This window comes from Triticum dicoccoides, chromosome 3B (assembly GCF_002162155.2).
Source record: "Triticum dicoccoides isolate Atlit2015 ecotype Zavitan chromosome 3B, WEW_v2.0, whole genome shotgun sequence".
In the NCBI taxonomy this organism is placed as follows: domain Eukaryota; kingdom Viridiplantae; phylum Streptophyta; class Magnoliopsida; order Poales; family Poaceae; genus Triticum; species Triticum dicoccoides.
The window spans coordinates 147,079,126-147,088,399 of record NC_041385.1 but is presented as its reverse complement, the minus strand read 5'-3'; the positions used below and the strand labels follow the sequence as shown (position 1 = coordinate 147,088,399).

General features: G+C 41.6%; 1 protein-coding gene across 3 annotated transcripts in view; it reads right to left on the bottom strand.

Annotated features, from left to right (window-relative positions):
- The window catches only part of LOC119275245 (chloride channel protein CLC-c-like), a 22,712-nt gene that overhangs the window by 11,215 nt on the left and 2,223 nt on the right, over positions 1 to 9,274 (bottom strand). The window contains exons 1-2 of one of the 3 annotated variants that reach the window (XM_037556047.1): positions 2,521 to 3,507; positions 2,330 to 2,428 (exon numbers count right to left, since the gene is read on the bottom strand). The exons of 1 other annotated variant lie outside the window; for it this stretch is intronic. The gene's annotated coding sequence lies outside the window, so the exon portion shown is untranslated. Of the gene's footprint in view, positions 1 to 2,329; positions 2,429 to 2,520; positions 3,508 to 9,274 lie in introns of those variants that run through there. One more of the 3 variants, XM_037556048.1, reaches the window with a different exon arrangement.

The window sequence follows — 9,274 nt, the reverse complement described above, 5'->3', positions numbered from 1 at the left end:
GGGGGAGAACCACCGGAGGAGGGGGCCGAGAGGAAGGGGAGGGGCGGGAACGGGAGGGGAGGGGGAAGAGGGGGTAGGATGCGCCGGGGCGCGCGCACCGGCGGCCGACGGCGGCGAGAGGAGGCTAGGGCGCCGGCGGCGGCGGCGGAAACCCTAGCGGGAGGGAACGGGTCGGGGGGACTCTTTTCTTTCACTGCTGCTAGCTCTCCCCGAGTGTGTATTACGGGGCCGCGAGCAGTAAGCGTTGTGTGGCTGTAACAGGTTATCGTTATGTGCCTCTTCAAAACATATCTTTCTCCACTTAACGCACATGTAGTTAATTATATGAATTTGTACATTTTTCTATCATTCTTGCATTTATATGCTAATTAATTTTTGAGAATATGTATATGTTAATTTTGCAAAAAAATTGGGTAGTCAGGGCATCTTCAACACGGACCCTCAAACGTCCGAACGTGAATGTCCGGATGTAGTCTATGAACCGGTTGTCCTAAATCCTGAAAACTGGACGCAAACCAAGGGTGCTTTGCGGACGGCCGGAAACTTATAAGGCACCACAGACCCACTCAAAACCCTCTTCGCGCATGAATGTGGACTGGTTTAAATGAAAATCGTTTGATTTGTTCAAACCCCTTATGAGGCACACCGACGGATCTCTGATGGCATCTAGCATTGGAGCAACGGCTCCAACGCTATGGTGGATGATGTAGTGTGACTTGCGCTAGCGTAGAGTGCCAACAACCAGATCCGTGCGAGACATGGGCGTCCCTTGACGGCCGTGACGATGGTTTAAGGTGGGAGTACGTCTGACCAGTTTGCTAGTGTCTTTCTAGCCTGGCGTAAAGTACTGATAGATGCGACTATAGAATGATGCATCGTGAAGATGCTGACTCATGTCTGGAGTGAAAACCTTTTTGTTGACCTTTATTAGTCGGGTTTAACAATGATGAATTTGTGTCGTTAGCTTATTAAGGTGTTGTCTACTTGTTGTGCTGATTTTCATTCGTTAGTCCCTTGGCAACGATGATGAAAATCCTTGCCTAAGTTGTCTTTGGCCGGATGTGGCGCGATGATGCAAGAAAGACGTGACGACGATGATGCAAGGATGTTTATCCCTTGTTGAAGGTGTTAGTAGACTTAGTCGTAGGTATTTATTTGGGAGAGGATTAGTGGCAAGTAGGTCTCACGGCACGCAGTCCCTCGGACGTGTTTTTATTTTATTTTAGTTTACAATTTCCAAACTTTTATATCTTCTAAACGAAAAATTCTAAATTAAGTTGTGTTTTTATATTCGTGTTTCTCGTGACGAAAGCTTTCAAATAAGATCCATTTTGAATATGTTTTGACCAATTTTGAAAATAGATTTTAAGTTTCAACACTTGAAACTTAGTACACGCAATTAATAAAATCATTTTTTTCCCTACGACCGGCAAAAGAACATCTTAAAATTTTATCTATAAAACTTGGTAAAAACAAGTGAGAAAATCGCAAGTTTCAGATAAAAGTCATAAGTTTCAACGACCGAAACTTAAAACTTAGTGTGCCCTCGTGCGGGATCCAACTACTTCACGAATCGCCAGCCAACCGAGTTGCTGGGCAGGGCTTGGCAGGTGTGCCCCTGCAAATTCGCGATATTTATTTCATATTTTGTAATTGTTCGATCATGGTTGTCTTGCAGAGTAATTTATAAGAATGTTGATGTGCATCATAATCAGAGGCGCGGGAGTTTGAACCTCTTTTTTGAATAATAAATCAAGTTTGCTACTTAGAAGAAGTGGACATATCTACACTGGGTTTTATGCAAGGGCCGGTGAGCAATCCTTGTTTGAACTTGCACTTTTTTTTTCATTTGTGAGCAAGCCAATGCAGAGTTGTGTACGCTAAACTTGCACCGTGTTCTGGGTCAAAGACAGACGGTGGACCCACTGCTAGATGGCCATTACCCAATAACGTGCAGACACAACAGATTCCTCTCTCCTAGCCATTTCTGAGATTCAGATCAAGATTTGTATGTTGGAGCAGCGAATTGATACAGAAAGATCTGGTCCGCGGAACGCAAATCAAAACCCATATATACATATTCTGTAGGGAACAGAGGAATAGTACTGCTTGATACCACTAGTTCAGCTATGAGGGCATGTACAATGGTTGATAAAACAGTCTTATCTTAAGTCTTGCATGTAATTTAGAGATGACAAAAAAGTATGTCTACAATGGGTTATATCTTAACCTTATCTTCAATAGCTAGTCATTCCTTAAAACATACATGGTGAGACAAATTGTACTAAGAGATCATCTCTTGTCTTATCTTAAATAAGAGAAGACAAACCTTTTTTTGTGAGTTCTCTCTCCTCCACCTCATCATTAATCCTACGTGGCACTCCTAAGATAGCACCATTGTACATGCCCTGAGAATCTGCAGCAGGGCCTAACAAGGAGATTTTTTTCTAAAGAAGGAAAAGCAAACATAGTCCGACGGGACTCGAACTTAGCTGCAGCAGGGATGGATGGATGGCTTACCTTATCTATGAAGAAAACTGGAGCTTGAGCTGATGACGAGGCCGGTGACCTGTGGTGATCATCCAGAGCACGTACCGCTCATCGCCGATCGGTGTGTGCTTGTCCCTACCCGACTCGACCCAATGCCCCCTTCCCCTCTGTTCTCTGCTTATATACACCGCTGCGCGGAGCCGGAGCAACATGGGTGTGATGTCCAAGTTGCGGATGAGCAACATGGGTGTGATGTTACAGGTTGTGGAAGGGACGATTCGGATACGGGAAAAGCCGTAGTTTCTCTACTCCTATTTTGTAGCTTCACTCCATTGCATTAGACCTGTCGTCACTCATTGCCCACGAGTATTATATACTTCCTCTGTCCCATAATATAAAAACGTTTCAATGCTATGTTTATACACCGATCCGTCGTATGTGTACGTATGTGTGTGTGTAAGGCGTACACTCATGTGGCGTGAGTTGCGTGATTTCTTGGACGACAGCGACTCAGTGCATCACTGCAAGCGATTCTCGTGCTTAATAAATTAACCTGAAAGACCATCGGGCTCTTTTCTATTCGCGTGATCCAGGCCAGAGGCCGGAGCGCGTCTCCCTCCGTCGACCGTACAACATCGAAATTTAATTTGCAGTCCGTGTCCAACGGATCTCTCCCTGTCTGGATTAATGGAGTGGAGGCCATCGGCACGAAGCGTGGAGGACTCAGCACCCCACCACTGCTACGATGCTCCCTAGCTGAGCTGGCCGGTCCAAATGGACGTCCCTCTCCAGCGCAGTACGGCATCTACCCTGCGTTTGTGCATCGCGCGAGGGAGAGGGGTGGTTTGTTCGCTGGCACGTGCGCCGGGCCGGGCTCCCCGGCCAGTCCGCTCATTGAATCGTGGGTGCCAACGGATCGCTCGATGGAGTTTGTTGCCTCTTTGGCACGTGATCCTAGTCACACGGGCCCACGCGGCCATGATTCGACGAGAAAAATCATTTTGCTCACACGCACGCACCAGCTGCTAGCTCATTTGTTACTAAAAAAAAAGCTGCTAGCTCATTTATCCTCTTGCAATCCTTAAACTTTTTGTTCGATAGACGCGTCGTTGCCACAAATGACGCACGAGGCTGACTATGACCGTGAAGTGTATGCTGAATAATTTGTACACTATGTGTCCTCAAATGTTTTGAAGTAATAATTCATATATTGGTAAACAATTTCATTACCTAAACCAAAAATGCACCCTTGCTTTCATCGCCACCCGCTATTGTTGAGACTGTTAAAACAAACCGAAACTACAGCCATGTTTGCGTATCTACCAGAAAACTAACAAATCATATGGCTTCTTATGCACGAAGAAAGAATATTTCAAAAACGGAATATGTATGTGGCATACGTGTGGCAGATTGCAAAACTGCCACACGATCTCGTCAATGTCTGTTTTGAATCTAGCGAATACGATCCGTCCGCAGCCCCTGTTATCTCTCTCCCCACCCGCTCCAGCCGCGCCGCCAGGAAGACTTTGTGCGCCTGCGCAACACGCTCATCCTCTATCTTTTCTCAGCGTTGACTGCTTGTCCCTTTCCTCACCTCTCATCGCTGGTGCGTCCATTCTTGATCGTCGTTTCCGCCGGCCCTGCATGCCATCGGCTGCTGTCGACGTGCGCCTCCGCCCGCCTTACGCACCTGATCTGCAACGGTGCCTTTGGATCCGAGCCCCATGCGCTGCCCCACGAGCTCTTGCTCCATGAGGTGCCAACGTCCTGGAGGAGTACACCGTGAGGGCCGAGGCGGTCGCCGAGGATGGGGCCGGTGGCGACCAGCCGGCCTCGTCGTCCGGTGCCATGTTTGATGGGATCCGGGGGCTCGCCTCATGCTCTGCATTTTTACTTCTTGTTTTGTATTTCTTCAGGAATTGGAGCTTGTGGTAGTTTTAGCTGGATAATCCTCTAAGTGGCGTGGAGGTTCCATGGGAACATCCAACAAGTAAGAAGCCATCACTTAATCTGTACGTACATTGACGTGTGCACAGTGTAAACCAGGTGTAAACTCTCTGGATTTTGATGACCATGACAATGAGTTGGTAGGTTCATTCAGGCGGGAGATGAGAAGATGTTCAGGCCTCAGAAGTTGCAGAAGTTTGGGTGAAAGTTCAGGACGATGGAGGAGACGCTCAAGGACAGCGTCGAGTCCTATATGTGTACATGCATACTGAGCTGAGCTTGGCCATGGTGTCATTGGCTGTGCTGTCGGATGGGCAAAAGATAGGCGAGACTACATCATGCTTGCTTTCAAAGATGCGGAAATAATTCGTTCTGTTTTGTAGGTGCATCCGTAGAATGAAAGTAACATGATAACTTTTTCTGTCAATACATCTTTCTTTAAGCATCGTAGGCTTATGTATAAAGACCATGGTAACAAAAAAACAAAAAAATATGTAAGCCTGCGATACATATTATCATGCCATTTATGTAATTTATGCGCAAGTTACCATGTTATTTACACAAAAAATTATGTTATTTCCACACACAAAAATTGACTCGAAAACATGTTATTGCAATTATACCCAACGGTATAACTTACGTTCAAAACACTGGGATAAATTTTTGATCTGGAAAAAGAGTTATTTAAACATATCCGATAATTTTCGTGTAAATAGCATGGTTTTTTAAGCAACACAGACTTGATAACTTACATCCAAAGCAGCATGTTAACATTTGACCTAGATTCTTTTTTGTTCAAATATACCTAGGAAATTTATGTGCAAATAACATGACAATATAAGTGCCGCATAACCGATAACTTGCATACAAACACCATAGTAACTTTTAGACCGGAAAAAAGTTGGTGAAAAAATACTCCCGATAACTTATGTAAAAATAGCACGGTAATATACAAACCCCATACCTCTGTAAATTATGAGAAAATAGCACGATAAATATACGAACCGTATAACCGATAACATACGTACAGACACCATACCGATAACCGATCAAGGGGAAATTTTTGTTGAAAAACAATCCCCGGTAACTTATGTGAAAATAGCATGGTAATATACAAAACGCATACTAGATAACTTACATACAAACACCGCGGTAACTATAACTAAGAGGGAAAAAAGTTGTTGAAAAATATACCCCGGTAACTTATGTGAAAATAGTACGATAATATATGAATTACATGCCCGATAACTTACGTACAAACACCACAACAACATTGACCAAGGGGATTTTTTGCTGAAAACAATCCCCAGTAACTTATGTGAAAATAGCACAGTAATATACAAACCACATACGCGATAACTTACGTGTAAACACCGCGGTAACTCTGACTAAGAGGGAAAAATGTTGTTGAAAAATAATCCTCCGGTAACTTATGTCAAAATAGCAGGGTAATATCCGAACCACATACCCAATTAGTTAAGTACAAACACATCAACAACTATGACTAAGAGGAAAAAAGTTGTTAAAAACATAACCCGGTAACTTATGTGAAAATAGCATCGTAATATACGAAGCACATACCTGATAATTTACGTACAAATACGGCGACAACTTTCACCAAGAGGAAAAATGTTGTTGAAAAATATACAAACCGTAACTTATGTGGAAATAGCACGGTAATATACGAAGCACATATTCAATAACTTATGTACAAACACCGTGGTAACGTTGACTAAGGGGGAAAAGATTGTTGAAAAACACACCTTGTCAACTTATGTGAAATTAGTACGATATATATGAACAATACCCAATAACTTACATACAAATATCGTTGTAACCTTTACATACCCGATAATTTCTATGTAAATATCACGGTAATTTAAGCACCACAAATCGTGATAACTTACATAAAAACACATTGATAACTATTGACCCCAAAACTAAAAGTTGTTGAAAAGCATACCCTTGCTAACTTTCTTTAAAGTTGATCTAATACACGCAGCTAGACCTAATAGCTTACGACGGTCTCACCTCTCTTCGCCATTTTTAAAGTAGATCACTCGTTCAAGCTCAAGAAAAAAAAACGACACATATACACATGAACACATTCTGTAAAGCCTCCTGAGATACCCTGGAAAACAAAATTTTACAGAGAAGTTCCCGAAAGTGCCTTTCTGCTCCTGAGCTCATTTGAGCTCGGTGAACAGTAAAATCAAAAGAAAATCGAAAATTTTTCAAAAAATTCCAATTTTTTTTGGAGAAACATTGACAAAAGTTCTAAGTGCTTGCAAAAATTCATCATGAAATCGCATTCCTATAAGGCGTGGCAAAAAAAAAACAAATTCAGTGCTCCAAAATGCTTTTGAAAGTAGCATTTTCAAAGTACCGATTTTGTTTTTTTTTTGCCACACCTTCTAGAAATGTGATTTCGTGACGAATTTTTGCAAGCACTTAAAACTTTTGTCAATGTTTCTCCAAAAAAAAATTGGATTTTTTTGAATGTTTTTGATTTAGTTTTGATTTTACTGTTCACCCGAGCTCATTTGAGCTCGGGTGCAGAAACTCTGCGTCCGAGAAGTTCCTCCATAAATTTACACATTAAGTGCAGCGTCAATGATGCACCAAAAAAAGTCAGAGGAATCGTTTCTCTATAAATTAAGGCAGTAGTGCAAGGGGTTAAATGGCAAATTTCCATTGACCTAATAAGAAAGAAGGCTTGGCGTGTTGGTTACCCGGTCTACTATTTGCGTTCGACTATCTATGTTATCAAGGTTCGAGTCCCATCAAAGGCAGAATTTTTTCGTCGGATGGATGGTTCAGACGTTTTCCTTTTTTTATTTTATGGGTTGGACGTTTTGCTAACTGGCACACAGTTGCCAGTTATCAAAGTCCTTTCAAAAAAGCAAGCCCATTTTTTCAACATTCCATTTTTTTCATGTATTTGTATTTTTTTTGTATATCTTACGTACAAGCCGTATATTGATGAAATTTTGCACCACTATATTACACTTCTAGATGTGCATGTACAAAAAATTTCTGATTTTTTTGAGACATAAAACTCTTTTTATTTAACTTGAAAAAATGGCTCATGACCGTGGGTCAAATGGACTGTTCAGGCTGTAGGGGCTCTTGTAGGATCAAAACAACAAGAAGGGGGATGATTAAGAGCATCTGCAACAGCTCACAAAAAAAGACAGTAACCACCTATAGGGCTCCAATAACACTTTTCTGGTTATTGGGGATGCATGTTCTAATAGTCGCCAAAAAAATCTACACCCAAATTGATTTTTCTTTAAACTTGCATATAAACTGCATAAACATTGGTCATTCCGTCAACATAATAATTTAAATAATGATATTTTCAAATTCAAATAATCAAACATCCTTTAAAATCCACAATGTATGAAATTAGATTCAAAATTCATGTTCAAATTCAGATTGAAATTGTATATGGTCCAATTGATTAAAGTAAACATAACATATGCTTGAAATCTCAAATAATGGTCCAATTTATTGCCCGGAGTGTCCACAAATGCTCAATTGTTCATGCCCTGCGCGGTTTTCGATTTGTCAATGCACTTCAGGAAATCTCTGCAGTAATTCTTGAAGATGTTCTGCATCGTACAAGGGAGAGCAGAGGTTTGTTCATTGGCACGTGCTTCGAGCCAGGCTCCCCGGCCAGTATCGTGGGTGCCAACGGATCGATGGAGTTTGTTGCCTCCTTGGCATGTGTTCCTAGTCACACAGGCCCACACGGCCGTGATTCGACGAGAAAATTCATTTTGCTCACACACACACACCAGCTGCTATCTCATTTATCCTCTTGCAATCCTTTCCATCATTTAATTATATGTATCCAAATAAGAATATGTAATGAAACAGACCAAGCAGTGGTTAGTTGTTCAATGTACGAGAAATTATATTAACTACCAAGCCTAATATTCAAACAATAACTACACTGGTAAAGGTGAGTTGAATATCGACAGATCAACGATGTAGTTCTCCACTTTTGACTCAGGTACCACCTTCTTGTAGAAGACTGCCAAGACGCCAATCATGTTCACGATGTCCATGTACATCGGTATTGAAGCACACACGCAACGACGGAGCTTTGTCGAGGCCAGTGGGGTGGGGGGCGCTGCCCCCCCATCCCCTGCTTTGGAGAAAACTCTGAAGAATTTTTTTATTTGAAGGGCCTACATGGGGGAAAATAGCCTTTTGCATACAAGTACTCATCGCGGCTATATATCTTCACCATCTTTTTTATGCCATCCACCAGAAAGTTGCACAACACAAGCAAATATGACGAATAATTTGTACACTAAACTACCTTCAAATAATTTAAGAAAATTCATATATTGGTGAATCATATTCATTACCTAAACCAAAATACACACTTGCTTTTTATCGACACCTACTATTGTTGAGACTGTTAAAACAAACTGAAATTCCAGCCATGTTTCCATATCTCTCAGAAAACTAACAAAGCATATGCCTTCTTATGTATGAATAAAGGAGATGTGCAGTGAGGCCATATATACTGATTAAGTAAGCTCTTTTTATTTTTAGTGGCAGGTCCCTTCATTCTTCAACAAGAGGAGGGAGGCGGGATTTGTAGCACGTAGGGGCAAAGATATGCAACCCTTTTTTTTTTCTTTTTTCTTTTGATTTCAATCTTTCTATTGTTTGTCTGAGTTAAAAGTTCAAAATAAGTATCATTTGCATATTTGTGTTTCTGATGAGGAGGGCTTTCAAATGAGATTCATTTTGAAGACATTTTTGATGAGTTTTTAAAACTTCGTTAAGTTTCAACTTTTGAAACCTGGTACGAGAGACC